This window comes from Acanthopagrus latus, chromosome 3, assembly GCF_904848185.1.
Source record: "Acanthopagrus latus isolate v.2019 chromosome 3, fAcaLat1.1, whole genome shotgun sequence".
Taxonomy (NCBI): Eukaryota; Metazoa; Chordata; class Actinopteri; order Spariformes; family Sparidae; genus Acanthopagrus; species Acanthopagrus latus.
In genome coordinates, this window is record NC_051041.1 from 11,958,746 (window position 1) to 11,980,437 (window position 21,692).

Here is a 21,692-nt window from a genome sequence, read left to right on the forward strand (position 1 = left end):
AACATTCTAAAATAAAGAGGCATACTGTACTGTAATGTTGTGCATAAAATGTTTTAACGACTTGTCACTTTCTGATTGATCGGGAGAAATCCCAGCAGGCGGATGGTTATGTATAGCTGTTGCCATGGTTACCGAATGAGCTTTGCATGAACACAGTCTCCTGTGCTGGCTGATGAGATCAATTTCTTAGTGAAGCCGATCAGCGGATGGATTTGATCATGGTTCAGACTCACGTGCCTTCAAACTCCGAACCCCACATCAGCGCAGTTCGCCTGACTTGTGTCCTACCTGAGAAGAGGAGGCGGAGCTACTTGGGCGGAGTAAGGTGGAGCCTGCTGCTCAGTTGAGAGGCGGTGACCGTCTGGAGCCGCGGTTCCTGGTGTGAAGTGTGGATGGGAGGGAAGCGTTCCGGGTGTCTGCGCCGTCTGTCCACGTCTGTCTGTCTGCAGGTGCTGTCACCATTCCCTATAGGGGGCATGCAGGAAGACGGAGAGAAGGTTAATGCCGTTTCACTCTTATTCTACGCGGCAGCAGGAAATTACATTTCTCCTGATATGATCGTCGCTTGTTCTAGCTCAATTATCGCTGCATAATAACCAAATCACCTGCTATGCAATTACAATCATCAGCTTAACCTTCAGCCGTTTTCCACAAAACGATTTGCCTTCAGCTTGAATGGCATTTGTGCAGAAGAGGAGCAGCAGACGCGCACCGGCTGCTGACTAGTTGCATCAAGAATTATTGATCTTTTTTTTAGTTAGCAGCACTGACTTTGATTTAAAGTAAAAAAAAAAAAAAAAAAGCTAAAATATCATAGAAACATTAAAGCAACATTAAAGCGGTGTTGATAAAAGCATGCAAATGTCACAAAGGCAACCTGTTGACATAACGACATTCATGCATGCGACCCTCCCACTCAAGATACATCCATGCTAGTTCCTTCATCAGATCCTAATTTGCACAATCCATGATCATGCAAACCATGTTCATCTGTTAAAGTGTGTGCTTGAGAATCAACACTGGCTATCACCCTGCTATTCCCTCTGTCTCCGTCTCCTCTCTCTCTCTCTCTCTCTCTCTCTCTCTCTCTCTCTGGAGTATTCAGAACAAACACACATGCTATTTATACACCGACGCCCCATCGGCATGGCAACCACGCTTTGTTTACCCGCATGAGACACTGGTTTGAGGCGTGTGTCCTCCCTTCCTTTTTTGTTGAAATTAAAACATAGTTATTTGGAGGCATTTAGGTCTCTTTCATGAGCTCGGCTCGCTCCTCAGCCGACAATCTTTCACTTTGTCCGAATGCCTCCGGTAAACCGAGAGCTATTATGATGAAATGGAAACCGGGGATGAAACGAGCGGTTCTGTGAGACCAGAATTTACTTTGTTTGTTGGTTTTCTTGTTGTTTGGGTCACAGGCCGACAGAGCTGCTGTTGAAATGTTAAAATAATTTCACGCTACAAATGGCTATGTGAATAAATACACACCGATTGAATGCAGTTTCATGAAGCTCTCTCACGCAAACTCATGCCTAACACCGTAATAAACATAACTGCGCGTCCTGCAGCATTACTGAGAGTATCACACTTTACATAAGTGATACTTTCTTTGTTTATTTCTTTCTATCCTCATTAGCTTTCACAGCCTGGTCACTAATCTCCCCAGGGTCCTTGAGAAAAGCATTTATTTAGAGCACTAAATGCTGTTCTGAGGTCCCATAGGTGGAAGACTTACAGATCCAGCTCTGCCAAAACTTCTGTCAGCAACTACAGGGCAGAGCACTTTATCTCAAATTACCACAGTGGCACTGCACAAAAGCCTATAGAGAAGTAGACTGTGGTGTCATGTACCAGCCAGGTGTGAATCCAACTTTATTAAAGTGTTGCAGAGTGTCCCCTAAAATGCGTTAATCCCCCCCCCCCAGGGAAAGTAAATGTGGTAAAAGTGCCTCATTTGATGCACACGCACAGAGAGAAATGCTCAGCGCACCCATCCGGCTCACTCGTCTCATTTACAGTAACCCCGGAGGCTGTAACCATGGCGACAAAGACATGTCCCAAGGTCACGGGGCGGAGCATGAACCCTGAAACAAGGCATCGCCTCTGCAACACATAACCAGGTCGGTTGATCGTGTGACAAACAGGCCCCTCGGGAGAGAAACTGATACTTGTTCGTACTGAGTTGACACAAACTCAACAAACATACAAACACAGAAGCATGCAGGCATGTGAAACCTGTAGAACACCTCGTGCAGGCATACACAGTTTACAGTCACGTACACGCACTTGCAATACTTGTACAAGACACCAACAATGGGTCCACAGTGACAAAATGGAAATTAAAGTTTTAGCGACAGATAACATGTCTGACTTGAGTTTATGCCCAGTAAGCTGAGTCTTGTTGTCTGATGCACATCATCTTCTTTAACTAAATATTCTAAAATTTTGATTTAAATCAGAAAGTACCTGAAGAATAAATGAGTGAACCTTGCAAACATGACCAGATATTCAATGCAACAATCAACAGTTCTCGTACTTGGTACAGTACTTGGTGCTACAGACGGTACCAAAACAATACTGGCTCTGTTTACACTGTGGCTTTAAGACCTTTAACTGTAGTGACTGTATATCTGTATTATCGCTGGAGATTATCATCTTAATTCACAAATTAAACACAGCTCTTTACCATCAGCGCCGTGAAACTGTAACCGGCCCATTAACTACTTTACTTCTTTCTTGGTAGAGTCATTCAGGAAGTCATTACCTGCATTAAAAAAAAAATTACAACCACCAAGAAAATCATCTCTCTCTCTTTCCGCAATGTATTTCAGTTGTATCAATGTGTAAAACTGTCCTCCCCATGAATCAATATCTATCTTTGATTGATTTCAGAGTTGGAATCAGCACAGGGGCAGAGCTTTCACCTGAATTCACCTTGTTAATGGAACAGCGTGGTCCAAATATGGTGCTCTCTCTCTCTCTCTCTCTCTCTCTCTCTCTCTCATCTCTCTCTCTCACACACACACACACACACACACACAAATGTTTTTTTTTCCCTCCAACTCAGCAGGCTAGGATTCAGTTCCCTGTCTGTCGCAAAACACACTCAGTAATACTGGCAGCCCTGTCTGTGTGTGTGTATGTGTGTGTGCGTGCATATGTGTGTGTGTGCGTGTGCGTGTGTGTGTGTGTGTGTGTGTGTGTGTGTGTGTGTGTGCGCGCGCGCATCTCCATGTGCACCAATGAAACCATGCCCTCCCCCTTTCACTCTGCTTTTCTATTGGTCCCCTGCCTGCTGTCCCTCTGCCACACACAGGGCTGGACACGCCGTGCACACACCCACACACGCATCACTCGCGCACTCTCAGAGACACAGCAAGCACAGCTGTCAACGAAGAGCACAGAGCCATAGGTGGGGTGTGCGTGAGTGCGTGCATGCGCATGTGTGTGTATGTGTGTGTGTGCGTATGGGGAGCAGTGCAGTATCTCTTGCAGGATTACACCCTGACCTAGCTTGTCTGGCTAATGCTTCTGTTACCATCGACAACATCTACACCTCTAAGAAACAAGAAACTCGACTCCACGGCTGCCAAGAGCACGTTCTAGTATGATTTTTCTTTTCTTCATTTGGATTTAGAGTTCAACCTATACATCTCTGTCTCAAATTTCATGTCACATCAGCTTCACACATTATTTGTTGTTGGTACTTCTACTTGTGTGTTAAATTAATATAAAATCATACCTAGCAGATGAGGAGGGCCAATCCATGCTCCCTCAAGGGCTTGCTTGGCTCCATAAGCATGTCCCTCTTTATGCCGCCTTTGTTCTTTATTTGTAACTTTGTATGCGGATGAAAAGGAAAAAGAAAAAAGAAGAATAAACCCTCGCATAAAAGGAAAGGACCAAATGCACCAGAAGGCAACTGTCCTCGGACGGGAATTCCACTGAAGCTGACTTTTACTTGGCTACTCTGCAAAAGATAGACTGCAACAAACAAGCTGTTTTTCTGGTTTAAAATGCGTCATAAGTGTTGGCATCCAAGGACCGAGGAAAGTGCAGCATTGCAAAGTTCTTGGACTGCACCGCAGGCTCTGGGTTCACTGGCTGAACACACAACAACACAAGCAACGAACTGGCCAATAATAGGTGGTTAAGTTGAACACATCCCAATCGGCACCAGCCCACGGAGGTATAATTATTACCCAAATTATCGGGGATGTTTTGCACAGATCATTGGAGCAACTCTTTTAAAAATAACTACTGGGTTTGTAGGAAAAGGCTCAGTTCATTGAGACTCTTCATGGAGCACCAGGTAAACTAGTCATACTGCATTAGATTACGTGGGAACATTTCACACAAGCGAGTCAGACATAAACACATATGTCACATCCATAAACAACGCAGACATTGTGAAATGCAGAAAAAAAAAAACATCTACTCAACTAGCTTAGCTTGCAAGGCTCACTCAGTGTTATGACATATAAACTGCTTGCAATGATTCTCAACTATTCCTGTTTTACCAACTTCATCTGTTTCTTCAGTTTTGTCGCGGAGACATTCAAACATAAACCAGGCATCACTATTATCTAGATTAAATGGCCAACACCGGCAATGCTGCTTGTGAGATATTGTACCAGTGCAGCTTAATGACATTACATTTAGAAAAAAAAAAAAAAAAAAAAGCAGTGAGAGGGGAAGAGAGGGAGAAAGAGAGGGCCGGCACACGCAGACACAAAGGGAAAAATGAACTGCCTCACGGTTGTGCAACTCACTGCCTCGCTAACCCTCAGCGCTATCACTGAGGGGTCAAAGTTCAGCACTCTTAAAAGCTGCTCAAATGTGCTTCTGTGTACCTGATGATCATGCTTTTTCCTGCTGATAAACACACACACACACACACACACACACACACACGTCTCCTCTACCATTCATAAGTAGGGTTATGTAGCACAGATACTGCCGCAGCTAAAATAGACAACAGGCACTCTGACACTTTGTGTACAATTAAGATAAGGCAGGCTAATGTACAGAGATAAATAAAGATAAAAACACAGTATTGAGACGAGACGAAAAACGTAGCACAGGTTCAGACTGAAAGCGCACGCTCAGTCTTTGACTCCCATCTGTTAACAGGTGGGAATGTTAATTGACCATCTCCTGATGTCATTAAACTTTTTTTTTATGGTATAATAACAGCTGTCTAATGCCACTCTGTGACTGCATTAGTTCACACAGGAATTTACAAAGTCATGTCGATGACAAACTATCAAGGTTGAGTTGGTCCTGTCGCAAAAGGCTTTGAGAGTGATAGTAAATCAAATCTAACATCATCTTTTCTCATTGCTGCTTCTTCTTCTCTCTCTCCCAGTCTCCCTTTCCTCTCTCCCCAAGGTCTCACATCTCTACTCTCCTCTTTTCATTTCCTCATCCGTCCTCTCTAACACGAGTACTCTCCCGGGCAACGCATCACAGCATAACAACATCACCGTGACACGTGACGGAGACGTGAGCGAGGGGGGAATAAAACAAAGAGCAGAGCTCACACACACACACACGTTCCACACGGTAGATAAGAAAAGTTTGTGGAGCTTGTGGAGGAGGTGGACGATGAAAAAAATGAATGTGTGAATGCATGTACAGCACTTTAACCTGAGCGTGTGTTTGAGGAGCCAACATGTGTCAGTGAGACCGTTGGAGGTCTCGAACACTGAACGTCAGCACAAGCTGCCACCTGAGGGAATTACTCAGCATTCCTCAGTCGAGCCGCGTTAGCACAGAGGGCCTGGAGACGCAGGAGTCGCGGGGAGCCCGGCTTTGATCGGCCCCCTAAGATCCCAGCGCTGGGATAAGGGGAGTATGCTGGGAGGGGGGCCTGCAGGGAACAAACGCACGCACACACACACACACACACACACACACACACACACACACACACACAAACACACACACAGACTCACACAAACACGCACACAATCACATCTTCAAGGGTGAAAACATGCACACACGCAAACTTCTTTTTCCAAACATTCAAAAGACATATATGCTGCCCACGCATGCATAGTAATGATGTACTGTTTTTGATCCTTTCTCAAGTCTTCTTCCTCCCTCCCTCTCACACACACACACACACACACACAATCTAAAAGCATTAGTAAGAAGAGCTCTCAATGTCAACAGTACGCAAAGTCAACAAACTCTCCTTCACTTCAAAACCCACACTTTCAGGCCAACCAACATAAACATGGTGAGCGGCAAACCAAAACGACGGGAAGTAAACAGTCCAATTAAAAAACAAGCATTGAAATGTTTCAAAAAATGTAGTGTACAAAATGAGTAAACAGTGTTGATGCAACCAGCTTGCTCTCCAGCAGTAATCTGACAGTAAAGCAGACAGCAGGTTCTGTATAATGGCGGGATTATAGAAATGCTACCGCCGCCTCACAGCGAGGTGAGCTGCCGCCGTACGATCCTGTTTCGCGAGGACTCATTCGACTCCTTGACACAAACTCTGAGTCTCACTCGCCCCCACAATTTTCGTTCCTGCCAGGGCGTGCTGAATGACGTGTCAAATCTGCACTCGTTTTCATGTCGGCCGTGCTTTTCACTGCGGCAAGGGAGCCGTTTCTTTTTGATGGCTTGAATGCTTATAGAAATCAAAGTTCACCGATCGAGGACAGAGAATGTTCCGCAATCACGGTGGAAAACTTTGATGCGGCAACTCCCAGAAAAGTGAAACCAATGTAAAAACCAAAGGGGTGCCACGTAAAAATATAGCAATCAGCACCACAAATTACATTTATGCAATCATATTCGGTACACTACTAGCCTTATATGAATCTGTATCAATCATGTATCTGTAATGCACCAAATACCTTAACACCCCTCTCTGGACATAGATGCGAGTTGACTTTAAGAGGATAGTAGTTATTATGGGGCTCACAGCATGACCTTAGGAAGTCACCAACATACGTCATGAAGCACCACGGCTGTGGCAGGTTCCTGCTGGCAGCACAGGTGCTCACATGCACACACTAAACACACACGCTGATATACAGACACTTGGCCAGAGCACTGCAGGTCTCCCCCTCCCAACCCCACTGATGTACATAACCACACATATAAAGATGCACACACACACACACACACACACACACACACAGTGCAGGTGCTCACACTGCCCCACCAGCTGTCCCTTGAGATCCTGCTACAAGGTCTGATGACCAAGACAGAGAGGACGAAGGAACAGAGTCTCTACAAGAAAAAGGACTGAGCAGACGCCAACACTGACAGGTGTGTGTGTGTGTGTGTGTGTGTGTGTGTGTGTGTGTGTGTGTGTGTGTGTGTGTGTGTGTGTGCGTGTGTGTGTGTGTGTGTGTCAGGCTCACTTCCAACATGCTGCACTGCCCTCAACCCAAATAAAGTCCAGTTATCTTTGTTTAACCTTGACTGCTGGTGCTGTGTGTGCATTTATGTGCATGTGTGTACAGTATGTGTGTGTGTGTGTGTGTGTGTGTGTGTGTGTGTGTGTGTGTGTGTGTGTGTGTGTGTGTGTGTGTGTACTGTGCCCTTAGTGGCCTTTGACAAAGTATAAAGTTGCTCATTTAAATCAGCAAAATCATCAAAACGAGTCGAGGGAGACTTACACCTGAAACTCAATAACGTAACAGTAATGTTACACCTCAGGTCAGCGTAGTTGGTTCTTTTGACTTCATGTTACGTCACTGTTTGTTATCTCTCAGGCCTGAGACTGACAATCAGTTATATAGCCGAGGTCACAGGGTCAGAGCAGCTAACACAGCGGCGCCACGCCCGGCTGTTAGCATTCCATGGTGAGATACACTGTCAATACTTGACAGGTTGGAGATGTACAGCGCTGCTGTCCTGGCTTCAGAGGCCAGGCTCAAACATGTCTAGTGTGACCTTCTCTCTCCTGCAGTTAAACACAAAAAAGAACCATGAGAATCTGCAAATTACCCCAGGAAGACTGTAAAAGGTAACAAATAGTCACTGGTGGAAGACATATAACAAGGAGTGTTATGTTATGTTATGTTATGTTATGTTATGTTATGTTATGTACCTTTTTTTTACTTGCATGTAAAAATCTTGCATTCAATACTTAGTTAGTAGTAAATAAAAGCTCCAGTTTCAGCAGAAGCTCTAAAACTAATGTTACTGATTTTTCAGAATGGACCATTTCAAATGAAGTTATGTTAGATTACTGGATTGTGCTTTTTGATGCATAAATGCTAGCATCACTTTAATACTGCAGCTGACAGAGGTTGATCCAAAACCTCATTCTGACCAAATCAGGCATTGTGGTGAAAATGCCAGTCCTCTGACTCATTTGATTGAGGGCAGAGTGTCTGGTCTGTAGTAGTGCAGACCACAGAAGGTGGTGGGGAAAAAAAAAAAAAAGGCAGCTTGGTTCTTGGCAAAAAAGTTAAAAACAGAATCAATTCGAGCTGGCAGACAGACTGGAAGACTGTCAGCATGACTAGCAATGACAGCAGCATAAATTACCAAAAAACACAATGCTGTGTTATGTTAAGTTTCATGTGTAGTCACTCAATTTGGCCTTGAGCAACAGTTTAAATCACACTGTAATTGGAGGCTTGGCATCGTGGTTAATTAATGAAAGCAAATGTGTTTTTTTTCCTATTTGTCAAATATTGCTATCGGACCACCATGCTAATCCTACTATAGCGAAGGTATGACCCTTAGATCAGAAGCAGAGTGGGACACGTCAGTAAAGCTCGCTACGGTACGTCACACAAACAAGCCCGTGGAAGAACACTCCGATGGTGCTGCACAACCCTGCAGCCAGTTCTGTCTGAATGTTTACCTGGATTCTGAATGAGGCCTAATGTTGTGGATAATACTGCTGGGTAATCTAAAGCTAACAGAAAGCCCACTATACCCAACAGGTGGTATTAAATCAATTTATTGCAGAAAAGAAATACCGAAATCTGCAAATGACTAGGAACTAAAGTTGTCAAAATAATAAATAATCAAATCATAAATAAATAATTTTGTTTCCAAAATGTAATGGCACAGATACACATATATATAAAAAAGCATGGATGCTCCAAAGTAAAATACAAAGTGCAGCAATTGAGTAACACATCTAATTGTTAAAAAAAAAAACAATTTAAACTAGGTTGAAAAAAACTGGTCCATAGTAATTTCTTTTTCACTTAAAATGAGGACAGATGCTTTGTTTATAATGTAAACAAAGGAAGAAATAGTACAAGCGAGACCCCCCTGAGACAGACCACACAGCATTTTCTATACTTCCAAGCGTAAACGTTAAAATCCTGCTCTATTTCCTAAAGAAGATCGCTACCTTCAAGTGACAGTGGTTACCACTGAGACACGGCATCACGCTTAATGATGCTATCAATTCAAAATATGTCGTTACACATCCATACATCACTAAATAAAAATACTACTGCTCCACACTAAGGGGGGGGGGGGGGGGGGGGGGTATGCTGAAGCTTGCCGCAAAGCTACACTGTATATTGTGTTCTTTTTCAAGTACATTAGCGCAGCATGCTTGAGGCAGCATGTTAGACTGGGTGTTAGTCACAGGGATGGGCACCGCGGGACTACAAACCGCTACAAGGTCATACTGAGATCGCGGTGTTGGACGGTCCGACAAATAAAAATGTGCACTCACACAAACACAGACACGCACAATGTCAAATAAAGACTGTAGGTAGCTGTTGATTTTTCCACAACATTTACATTTCAAACTGTAAATATCATATGAAGCAGGATGTTGAATTTCAGACTTTTCTCATCCACACTATCTGAAAGCAGTTAGTGTGGCTGTATTTATGTATCAGGCATGAGATTTTGTTCATATCCTGAAAATTCCCATAATTCAATGTGATATATAACAAGTATTATATTTAGCCGTTATATTTTTTGCCTCAACATGTCAGAAAATAAATGTAAAGTTCACAGAGCTCGAACTGAGGAATCACTGCCAACAGAGCTTGTTGACTCTCAAAAGTTCAAATGAGGACATCAATTCTGCCTTTCTGTGAAAAAGAAAATGCACATGCATTATGAATGACACACACACGCACACACACACACACACGCACGCACACATACACACACACACCAAGCACACATGCACGCAGGGTCTCCAGTCAAGGAGTTTTAAGTGCAGTCTCTTCTGACACATACTGTACCAAGACCCTCACTCACACTCACGGATTAACATGACTACAGTACACACACACAGGCACACACATACACACACACACACAGACGCACACAGGAGTGCCCCGAGTGTCTATACATGATTAAAAGACTGAAAGTGGGGCAAGTGCACAATTTTGGCTCTAGTGAAATTACTGCAGTTCCTTTCAGCCACACACACACACATACACACCCACACACCCAAACACACACATTGAACTCGCTCTATGTCCAGAAAACGTGCACAGCTACACGTGCACAGCTACACGCACACCGCGTTGGTGTGATAATCGAGCGATTCTCCCGATGAAGCAGCAGCCGAGAGGGAGCGTAAGAGCCGAGGATAACACTTTTTAAATATCAGTCCCTCGCTTCCATTCATCAGCCTGCTGAGTTAATGTTTTCCTGCTGTTCTGAACTTGACAGGACGGTGCATTAGCATTCTGTAACACCCTAAACATTAGATATTACACTCCTCGCCGTGGGCTGACTGGGGGTCCGCAAACCCTCTTCATGTTGCAAAAAGATGTGAATAGGATCTATAAAATCTGCGTGAATTGCATTTGTTGCAGCTTTTAATGTAAAGCAATTAGCTGTGAATGGAATATAGTATTAGATATTTTCAAAAGTAGCTTACACAAAGCTTCTCAGCTCAGCGCAAATGAAAGGATCAATTTAAAGGATTAAAAAAATATCCCAGGGAATTGAAAGGCCTCATTAGAGTCAAAACAGTGCTCATGATGCTCGCCTTGCTGTTGGTGCACAACGCTGCATCACTACGAGGATGAGCGCTGCGTCACGCAACACGAAATGAGAGAAACTGATCAGCTTCAAATCAATCAATAATCTAACTGACATACTCTGGAACACTACACTTTAATTAACTTCAGGCTTTTTTCTCCCTACTAAAAAAAAAAAAACAAACAAACTTGGACCTCGGATCTCTCTTAAAAGACAGTCAGAGATGAACATATTGCAGCCAGGTCCTGCTCACGCTGAGTCACACGCAAATGTTGAGAATCAGGCTGGAAATCTTCCATGACTCACAGCACTTTGGTCTGCAGGACATGGCTGAAATTACTGTTCGGTTAAATGGGTCTACAGAGGAGGTGTTGCATGATTTTGCCCAAATGCTTCATTTCATATAAACCATACGATGAAAACACAAACTAGGGAAGAAAACGTGTTCACCGTAGTTGTCAATTTACCCAAAAACGAAGGCTTTTAGTGACCCACCATCTTAGCGCTGTAAAAAGAGCAACAATGGTGCACGTTACAAATCTTTCACTGCGTGCGCGGCTGAAGGTAATTCTCAGAGCAAACTAGACGGTCTGAGCTGAAACCACATCTGGTCAAAACCTTTCTTTTCACGTCTCATGGGGCTTACAAACAGAGAGACCGTATAAATGAGCACAGGACACAAGCTTACTACTTTTACGAGGCATTATGAAACTGTGCCTCAGTTTTAAAAGATTAGAAGTAAACAACAACAATATAAACCCTCCAAATCTCCCCTCCAAAGCTCAACCAAGAGGGGCCTGAGTAGTAATGCTATTGGTGGACTATAATCATGTGTTGCGCTTGGCAAACACACTTAGGACGGAGAAAAACCCTTGCAAAAAGTTCAAATGGAAGCCTGCAAATCCCGCAGCTTCTTAGCAGCCTTGTGCAAGGTCTCCGAGAATCCAATCCCTGGGTGTTTGCGGGAGAGAGGGGACTTGAGTTTCCCTGTTGTGATTTGGGGACTGAAAGAAATCTTTTGCAATGTGAATCTTTGAACTCATGGTTGGTCATGTTGATCGATCATTCAGCTGAAAAAAGGGGTGCGCCTGTTTCAACATCGCCACCGAATCAACAGAAAAAAAAAAAAGAAAAAAAAAAAAGAGGTGATCACTTCCAAGAGAAGCTTTTATGAAACACAGATAGCCTGTAGGTCATGGTGATAAAGCTCAGACTTGTTGCAAGTCAGCAGACAGGAAGTGAAACGCAGTCACACTTGCATACATGCACGCACATTTTAACATGCTTGTGAATGACTACATTGACTACAACTCATGCACTGGCGTACCTAGCGAGCGAAGCAAACTCTGACACTGCATTTTGTCATGTCTCTAGTGCATTTAGCCCTAATGAAATGCACGGATGCAGATGAAATGCAGCAATCTTTCCGAAGAAGGCGACTGACGCAGAGAGTATTTTGCAAGCCTTTTTCCTGAGGTATCCATGACATCTGTGAACAACCAAATATAAACACAGGGAGTCAGCACTAACAACCGAGCTGCCGGCTAGACAGCAGCAAGTGGCTCATACCAGTGAGCAGCAAAACTCAAATGTAAAGAACAACCTCCAAAAACAAACGCCTGCCTTGTGCTCATGTGCAGTGGCAATATGAAGTATCAACAGCACAGTCACCGTTATAAAATGCGAGCAGTTAAAATTTCTGCGAGACCCTGATACTTTAAAAATGGTCATTGTCATAGGCCTTTGTACCATAATTACATTTGCGCAATACGTGTCAGATTCACATCTCGTGTTCATGAAATTACTGTCATGTAGAGGGGACGGTGTGGCACCGAGCAAGAAGGCTGTCAACGCAGTGACCGCATTTTGAGACTGCATTTCAACATTTGCAAGTGTGAAACCACTGGATATCTTAAAGGAAACCTCAGACAATTTCCATCTGCGTTCATGGTGACAAAAACAAGGGTCTTGAACACGCAACCTCTCAACATCTCCAACTGCGTTTGTGGCAACAAAGCGGGTATTTTAAGACGAATGATCATTCAAATCCCAGCCATGTGGTTTTTGCACCTAAACCTAACCAGACCATGAGCACAGCAACTGTCACAATATAAAACAGAAAAGAGCTGTAAGGTCTGAAACACACAACGGTTTCTAGCATGTCAACAAGGCTGTCATGTCTTGCTATATAAAGCGGAAAGGCGTTAGGCGAGGATCATGGGAAGGATCTGTATCCTGGCAGCATAGCTGTTGAAAATCTCATAACATACCAAATGATCAGCAGCAGTAAGTTCAAACCAGTCTGCAATTTCTTCAGCGGTTAATCCACTAGGAGGGTATTAGCAGATGCTAGCTGATGTTCAGTGTCACAGTGAATCACTGTATCCCTCACATGAGTTCAGGGTCACTCGAGCTCTGAGGAAAAGGCCACAGAGTTCAGGTCAGTTTGACCAAACTGAAAAAAAAAAAATAAAAAAAATCCAGCAGTGTGAGTCTGTAAATTTCTGCATCTGTGTGTGTGTGTGTGTGAGATAGAGAGAGCATGTTGCTGCCGGGTTTTCATCAAAAGCCCAGAAAATCTGGCTTACCCTTTTCTACATAGAGACCTTGGGTTGTCTGATGTCCAAGAACAGATAGGTTGAAGCAAGTTGCCTGAATGTTTTACCATCATCGTTCAATGAATGTGACAGCGCTGTATGTCAGCGGCAAATCAGGTCTCACTATAATGTAGAGTGTTAGATAATATCTCTAGAGGAATGAATATTTGAGCCAAAGTACGGACAAAACAGGCAGAACAACTAATTCATTTTACCTTACCTGGAATTTATGAAGGTGAATGGAAAACAGAGAAAATATGTTGGATATTAAACAAGGCAATCTACTGAATGGGATCTAAGTGCATCAACACCAGTGGTATTGAACCATCAATCAGGTCCAACCAAGAGCTGAACTCAAAAATATTGAAGCGAGTTAAAAATATGTCAACTTGAGGTTTTCTTTACCCAGCCGAGGACAGTTGATGTGGCAGACAGGTATACTGAATACCTTTTGAAACACTTGCAGATAATAGTAAATTCCAGACTTTTATCTGATCTGGACTGTTGGCAACCGCCACAATTGTTTAGTCTCTGGCAGAAAGTAGCACATTAACAGTCTTTCACCTTCAAATCGGATAATTCAAAAGAAGTCTTCCCACCAGTGACCCAATCGAGTTGGGATCCATGTTTTTAACACTTATAAAACCCAAGTAGCACACAGGAGACCTGGCCGTGATCAGACTCATCTCCTCAATGTGCTTTTGTTGTTACAGTTTGAAAGGGCCAAATAATCAAAGATCTCTTTAGTATTCCAGATGCAACAACTGTGCAAAGCTGGTTCAAAACAAGTCCAACTCATTTCTGATTACTACATTTTGAGGCCTTTTGAATCACAACAATCACATAATCAGCGGTTGGGTGCCGTGATTCGGCATCTAAATGATGTAGTTTGCCTCGAAAAAACATACCTGAAAAAGTCCACATGTGCTACATAAGCGATGGCAGTTTTGACAGGTGCATTTTGTCCAGGTTCGATGTCCTGAAACAACATGAATTTTAAATGTTCTTACTCATTAATGACCCTCACCCCTGACCTACATTCACACACTTTTTCCCCTCACCACACGACAGCCCTCTTGCTTTGAGTAAGTGTAAATGGTGTCCATGAAGTGCCTCCTAAAAGGGTTATGCTACCTCTGTACTCTCACCCACCGCACACACACACACACACACACACACACACACACACACACACACACACACCTCTACCCTCACCCTTTCAGCAGCAGCCTACAGTGTCCTGTGAGGTTGCAAATGCACTCAGCTATCCATCTCAGGCAGCCACGCTAGAGGTAGTGTGGGGGCAAAATCGCTAGCAGAGCTAATGGCACGTTATGTAGGATTAAACCAAGCTGACTGGGCGCTCGCCTCAAAAACAAAAGCACTGGGCTGAAAGAGGAAGGGGGGGGCGAAAGCATCTCCTCACTCAAAAAGATTGTCTGTTGTTGGGTTTTGAGGCTAATTGGCAGTGAGAGGCTTGATAGGAGGTTAGTGGTTAAAGCTTCACATCTGACAAGCAGGCGTAGTAGGAGCCCATTCAGAATGTGCCTTGATGGAGGATGTCTTAAAGTGCTGTGGGAAATATTGTGCCAACATTTTCAGAACGCATTACCAATCACACAGTGTAGCAAAGGCGGTGCGGAAACTCACAATTTTCTTTTTATCTGTGTCGCACTCCTGTGACATTTATGGGGCAAGCTACAGTATCAGAGGAACACAGCGAAGAGCACAGAAGCAACAACTGGCAATATAAAGTCACTTTATTTGTATGGCCCTGAATCATTACTGTGGTCTTACAGCACATCACTACAACCACAATAGTAAATGGACAATTCACCCCAAAATCAAAAATACACAGATTTTTCCTTGTACTTGTAGCATTAACAATCAATCTATATTGTTTTAGTGTGAGGAGCTGAGACTTGGAGTCGCATAGTTTGTTCTTTTGTCCTGTTAATGGCAAAGATGACTTGTAGCCTCATTCAAATCCCTTGGCTTGCCATTTTCTACCACCTCAACTCCAAAGCTGGCATTCATCTTAGAAACAGAGACCGCCATATCTTTTTGTTCAAACGCTGTGTGCCTCCCAGATATAGATGCGTGTTGACCCTGAAGCCAGCAAATGCCATAACATCTGTTATCAACATTCGATATCATGAAAAACACTGCATTTCACACATATTTAATAATGTCTAATATTGACCCAAGCCTAGTTCAAACGTGCAAATGCTGGAACTAAGGTCTCTGGATCATCTAAAGAAATCGGGTCCTGATACCTAGAAAGACATTGGCATTTTAAGCACCACAGAGCCGTCTAGTTCCATTATATCTAAGAGAAGGCAGTTATCTTTATTGCCAATATCTCTAAAATGCAGCAACTCACACCAAAGCAATCTACGGGGATAAATGGCACTAAAGCGAAGAGAAAATAAGAAAAAAATATGTCTCCTAACAAATGGAAACAACATCTGACAACCGACAACCTTCCACCAAGGATAACATCTGAATTAAAACCTCATGCTGAAGAAGACGTCTTTAGACACTTTTAAAAGGGATCTACCTACTCTGGTGGTTTGGATGAATAAGGGATCCACATCAAAAGTAGCAGAGTTACTTACACATGTTTTTATCACAAATGTAATGTTTTTGACATTGCTGGCGGCAACAGCCATTGCAGGCCTGTGCGTTTTCACAAATTACACCTCCGATTTCTCCTGAGGTGAGCCATACGTATGAAAGACACCTATGTGTTCTATGACGATGATGAATCCAAAACCACCTGATATTCAAAACTGTGGCTGGCTGAACTCTGAAGTTTTAAAGTTCCCGTAAGCGCTATTAAGGTTATGGAATGTACAAATTATTTTTGGTCTGATGAGGATGCCTTGTGATTTCCCATTAGGTCAACTTTCTTCTCCTACCGCAGGTATTTTCCCTGGGCAAACCCCTCCAAAGGATGTGTACCCTAGCACAGGCACAGCTGCATCAGGTTTCTGTGTTGTATGTCCAGACAAATACGTGCCACGAATGTCTTTACATTATGCAAGTCACGTTTGAGATTGATGTGAAACGTGCAATTCTGCATGGAGTGTGGAGTGTATGCATGAGTGTGTACTATTGTGGCTCATGCAATCGGGGTATGACACATTTTTCAGCCAAGTCACCTCTCCCACTGTGGCCGTTGATAGTAGATGACAGTGTCAGGAAAGCCAGACCACAGTGAAACCTCACATTAACCTCATGTATCTGTGTTGTAGCTTGTCGCCTGACTCTCACACACTTGGTGTTCCAGTGGAAAAAACACTAATCTGATCAGACCAGGGCTGTTGAAAAGAATTTCTGGAGTTAAATTATCATTCAAATGTGTATTTTTTGTTCATTGGTAGGTTAAGGGCCAATGTCCACACTGTTTTTCGTAGAGCCAATGGCATTTTTCGATTATTTCCAATGGGCAGCCAGCACAGAGAAAAAAAGGGCTGCTCCCGACGTCTTCTTTCAGAGCACTTCTAGTTGAAAATCTCTCAACTTTTCAAAAAAGTCATTGGTCGCAGCACCAGTTAAGTATTCAAGATTTGAATAGAGGGGTGCGCGGGGATTGATCAGATGGTAGAGTGTGCACCTGTCCTCGCTGAAGCTGCCCAGGGTTCAAATCTGACCTGTGGCTCAAGACTGCATTCCTCCACCACTCTCCCATCCCCACTTCATGTCACACTTCAAGTAATAACATTATCATAATATCATAAATTTATCAGGAATGGTATTCGAATGGGAATACAGAGGAAGACTGACAGCACTAGATCACACACACTAAAATACCGAACACTTTACAGCAATCTTATGCAACCAGTGAAATGTGTGAAATAGCATTCCACCTTTTCACCTTTTGTTAAAGTGTAACAGCTGGAAGATATTGGATTTCTCTTTAAGTTATCGGTGCAGTACTATGCACAAAACCACAAAAATGAATACCATTAACTATGTACAGACATATTTGTCTTGCACTGTGCCTTTGTCACTACACTCAGAGCAGGAGTAATGTCACCATCTTAGAATGCGTCTGTGTAATTTATAGCACCAATTAAGTTGCCTCTCCTCAGCCGACAATGTGCGCGATACTGTTACTTTCAGGGGACGCTTTAGTGCTTCGTCAAGCAGTAGTAGCAGGCCACTTGAGAAACTTAGCAAAGATAAAAAAAAAACTATCACAGATTCATGAAAGACAAACTGAAAAAGGGGACACTCTCTAAAGAGGTGCTGATCCTGTAATTGGTGATGGACTCCAGGGTCTTGTGGGCAGGCAGGGAACATCTTGGCTCACTCGGTCTTATCTCTGTCATCAGTGTTTAAGCACACCTCCCTGACCGTCATAGCCAAATGTCCCTGTTCCAATGTCATGAGCTTACCACACAGCTAAAGGAAGGCCCAGAAATAATAGCCAGTCAGTCAGTCAGGCAGCCAGCAAGTCAGTCAGCCAGACGGGTATCCAGAAAGCTTGTCAGCCTGCAGCCAAGCATCCAGTCAAATGTCCGGCCAGATGAGGCTGATCCGCGGCCATCCAAGCCTTCCAGCCATCCAGTAAAATAGATGGACTGGCCAAGCCGCAACTACCAGTCACGCAGCCAGCCAGATAGACAGACGAACAGAAGAAATCCAGCAACTTGCTCTGTTCAAACCACACCACAGCTCCGCTGGAGAGGAAATAGTTTCAGCCTTACAGACACCGTTTTAAATATTGCCTGTGGTTTGGTTGCACAGGCTTGTCTCAACCTGTCCTCCGGTGCCCACCCATGTGTGCCCCTGAACATATGGTGACCCAAGTCCAATGTTTTTCATCCAGAGGGGGGACGGTGACAACAACTGGCTGTGGACAGACTGGAATTCAGGACTTCGCTGCACATGCCACATCGTGAACCATCAATGAAATGAGATGTTTGGGGATGCATTGTGCTTGACATCAGCAATCTCTAGGAGTAAACGGTAGTAATGGAAAGCGAGCTTGTGCCAAGAACAACACTGGTGAAGGGTGGGTTTTGGTATTCCAGGGATTGTTTCTATCACTGGCCATTTTCCTGTTATTGAATTCCTCTCTCTAAATGCATATCCTCCTGGCTCAGAGTTAAGTCATTGTTGATACCCACAAACACACACACCCACCTTGCAGATGAGGGTCTAGAGGCTTCACTCCCAACCAATGAGGTAGAGGTACCACAAAAGGCAAGCACATGAGGTCATTTTTTAACTTAAATGTACGTGTTCTTCAGGCACATGAATGATCCTCCTCAGCCCCAGGCAAATATTTTGATCTAGGGCTGGGCGATAGCGACTGAGCTGGCGTATGATGATCCCAGTCGATGTGGCAAAGTTTCCCATCGTCGCTCGGACACAATGGTCTCAATCACCGATGATTGGCCACTTTTATCGGGATTGTCTCACTTTTGGAGCCAGCCTAAAGTAGCCATTCGAGAAACTGTAGTTCTTGGTTCTTCTGCATTAGCTTCAATTCTCAGGTCTGGTCTCAGCTAGTCAACAAAACTGTCTCTCGTCACCACTGACACACATCTCCATAACATTTAAAAAGAGTTGTCATCTCTGCATCACATATACGTAAAATAGCCCTGTCCAGCCTCAGAGGGGCGAAACTAATTTAGCTGAGAAAGCGAAGGTAAGGAGACTCAAACAACAACGGCATGAATAAAAGAAACAAACCAATAGCAGTCCACAGAAAAGAAACACAGCTGCCAACAATGCAAGCGAGTGTCTTGGATTCACCTAACTGAGCAGGTGATGATGCCTTTTCATAATCACAAGGTCATGATGGCGTGAAGAATTTAGAGGGCAGAAGTTGAAGACTTCAGCCATAAGTGAAGGAACAAACTGCAAGAAAACTTTGTAGCCTGTCTGGCAGGACAGAGTAAGTTTCAAAGTAAGTTTTGAATATGTAAAAGTTATCCTAATGTTTACAAAGACAATACCCGTGAGTGTGATGCTTATGTTCGAGTAATACAAATAATTTCATTTGGGCTTCGATATATGAAGATGACCCCGATTCCAAGCATTCTTCTTTCATCTCTCCTCTTCATCACTATCTATCTGGCTTTGTCCCAGGTTGTCAGCTTATCCCTGTCCCAGGCCTGGAGCTCTATGGGGAAGAGAAGCGTCTGCAGGAGCTGTCTGACTGCCAGTCAGTGTCAGCTCCCCACTGTAATCCTCTCCTGCCTCAGATAAGGATAAGGCAGAGATGACTGGGCCAGCAGGAAGAAGAGAAGAGAAGAGAAGAGAAGAGAAGAGAAGAGAAGAGAAGAGAAGAGAAGAGAAGAGAAGAGAAGAGAAGAGAAGAGAAGAGAAGACGTGGGCAACTAACTGTTTTTGAAGAAGGGAGACGAGTAGAAAAAAAACATTTTAGAGAAGGGAGTTGGAGAATAATCATTAAAGAAACAAAAAAGGCGTAGTTGAAAGAGCTTAGAGACGTTGCGCCGTGATGCACTCTATAATACTATCAAACGTAGAGAAATAACTCCAGCCACATTTGGACATCCTATAAAGAATGAGCCGTTATCAGTCTCCCTCATTTAACTTGGCCCTCAAAAGGCCAAAGCTTAAAACCATTTCCACTCACCCCGGCTTTGCTTGGAGTATGATCAAATATGAATCAAGGCAGAGACATCAAAGGGGCAGCGTACTGAATCAACCATTGCATGATGACTTACATGAGGCATCATATTTCATGTACAGCTCAGGCACAGCAACTGTCTTTCGAGGGAGAGTTTACGAAACAGTTTGGGCGATTTTAGCCAATTTTAGTTGCAGGGACCCACACTGCTGCGCGTTTGTAGCTTGTATTTTTGCCTACAGGAGATACTACTACTTTCAGACATTATACAGTCCGGAGTTCAGTCCAGTTTAGCCTTTTTACAGCAACTTGCCTGGCATATAGACAACTGTATATCATGTCAGCAACACTGACAGCCATTACAGAGCCAAAGCCAACACACGGCCGAACTAAGTCCCAAAGCCAGCTTCCCTTTTTCACATGGTTATTGAGCCGTGCAGTGGCTTATCGACCCGACAGCGTAACACAAGTTTGTAGGATGGCTTCAGTCCTCTCTGCCTCTGTGTGTGTGTGTCTCTCTCTCTCTCATTCAAACACTGGGATTACCTCAGCCATTCAGAAGATTGGTATTGATTAGATTGCCGCCTCAAAACAAAAACGGCACGCACAGAAACAGGGTCACAAAGACTGCAGAATTACACACGCACTTTGACACATAAAGCGTACTTTGACAAAGAGTACTGTAAAGCACCCTTTGAAGTGCTCTGAATGTTACAATGTATACTTTTGATCCCATCATCATCTAGAAATGACTAAAGGGACTTCGAGTGCTCTCATTGACCTCTTTATAACCACTGACATGTTTTCACTCTTTATAGCCTCCACGAATTGCAGATTTAAGTGCTTGCCGCGGCACCTCAATTGAATTGCTTTTCGCTGCTCATACAGACGGCAGTCTAAGAAACACAAGACCGTGCACTAAGCAATAAAGCCACACACGATCACAAACGGTGGAATGTTCTTTCACACAAAATACAAAAAACTCTCATTGATCCCCTTCTAAAAGCAGTATTCTGTGTGTGAGAGTGTGTCCTTTCTCTGGTGTGCAATGCACGTGCACTCGTGAATAGAGGAGGATGAAAGGAAAAGCTGAAAAGGTCTGAGCGCGCCGCATGGTTCAACCAGACAGCTCAATCTCTTGATCTGCCCCCACCCACACCCACCACCGCTCTTTATGTTTTCAAAAATCATTTTTCTCACACACTGCCATTTTTTTTATTTTTTTTTTTAAATCCTGTTTCAGCACCTTACTACCTTCGTTGCTTTTTCCTCTTCCCTGTGTGGCTCGTGCAGCTTCTTCGTGTAAAAGTTGGTGACTGGGGAATAACCTGTGACAGCAGTGTGGAGTGGATGTAACAACACTGCAGCTGACTTATTTTTTATGATCCCGTATGAAACAAAGCGTGTACATGTGAAAGTCAACATAGCCAAGAGATATTGAGGAGGAAAGCAATGGGGGAAACAGGAGAGCAATTTCTGATCAATATGCTGAACATTGTTGCAAAGGCCAGAAAAAACTTTGGTTGTACATA

The 21,692-nt window shown here is 43.6% G+C and overlaps 1 protein-coding gene across 2 annotated transcripts in view; it reads right to left on the reverse strand.

Annotated features, from left to right (window-relative positions):
- The window catches only part of atxn1a (ataxin 1a), a 99,513-nt gene that overhangs the window by 72,334 nt on the left and 5,487 nt on the right, over nucleotides 1–21,692 (reverse strand). The window contains exons 2-3 of one of the 2 annotated variants that reach the window (XM_037093333.1): nucleotides 3,746–3,841; nucleotides 289–465 (exon numbers count right to left, since the gene is read on the reverse strand). The gene's annotated coding sequence lies outside the window, so the exon portion shown is untranslated. The remainder of the gene's footprint in view (nucleotides 1–288; nucleotides 466–3,745; nucleotides 3,842–21,692) is intronic. The other variant, XM_037093332.1, reaches the window with a different exon arrangement.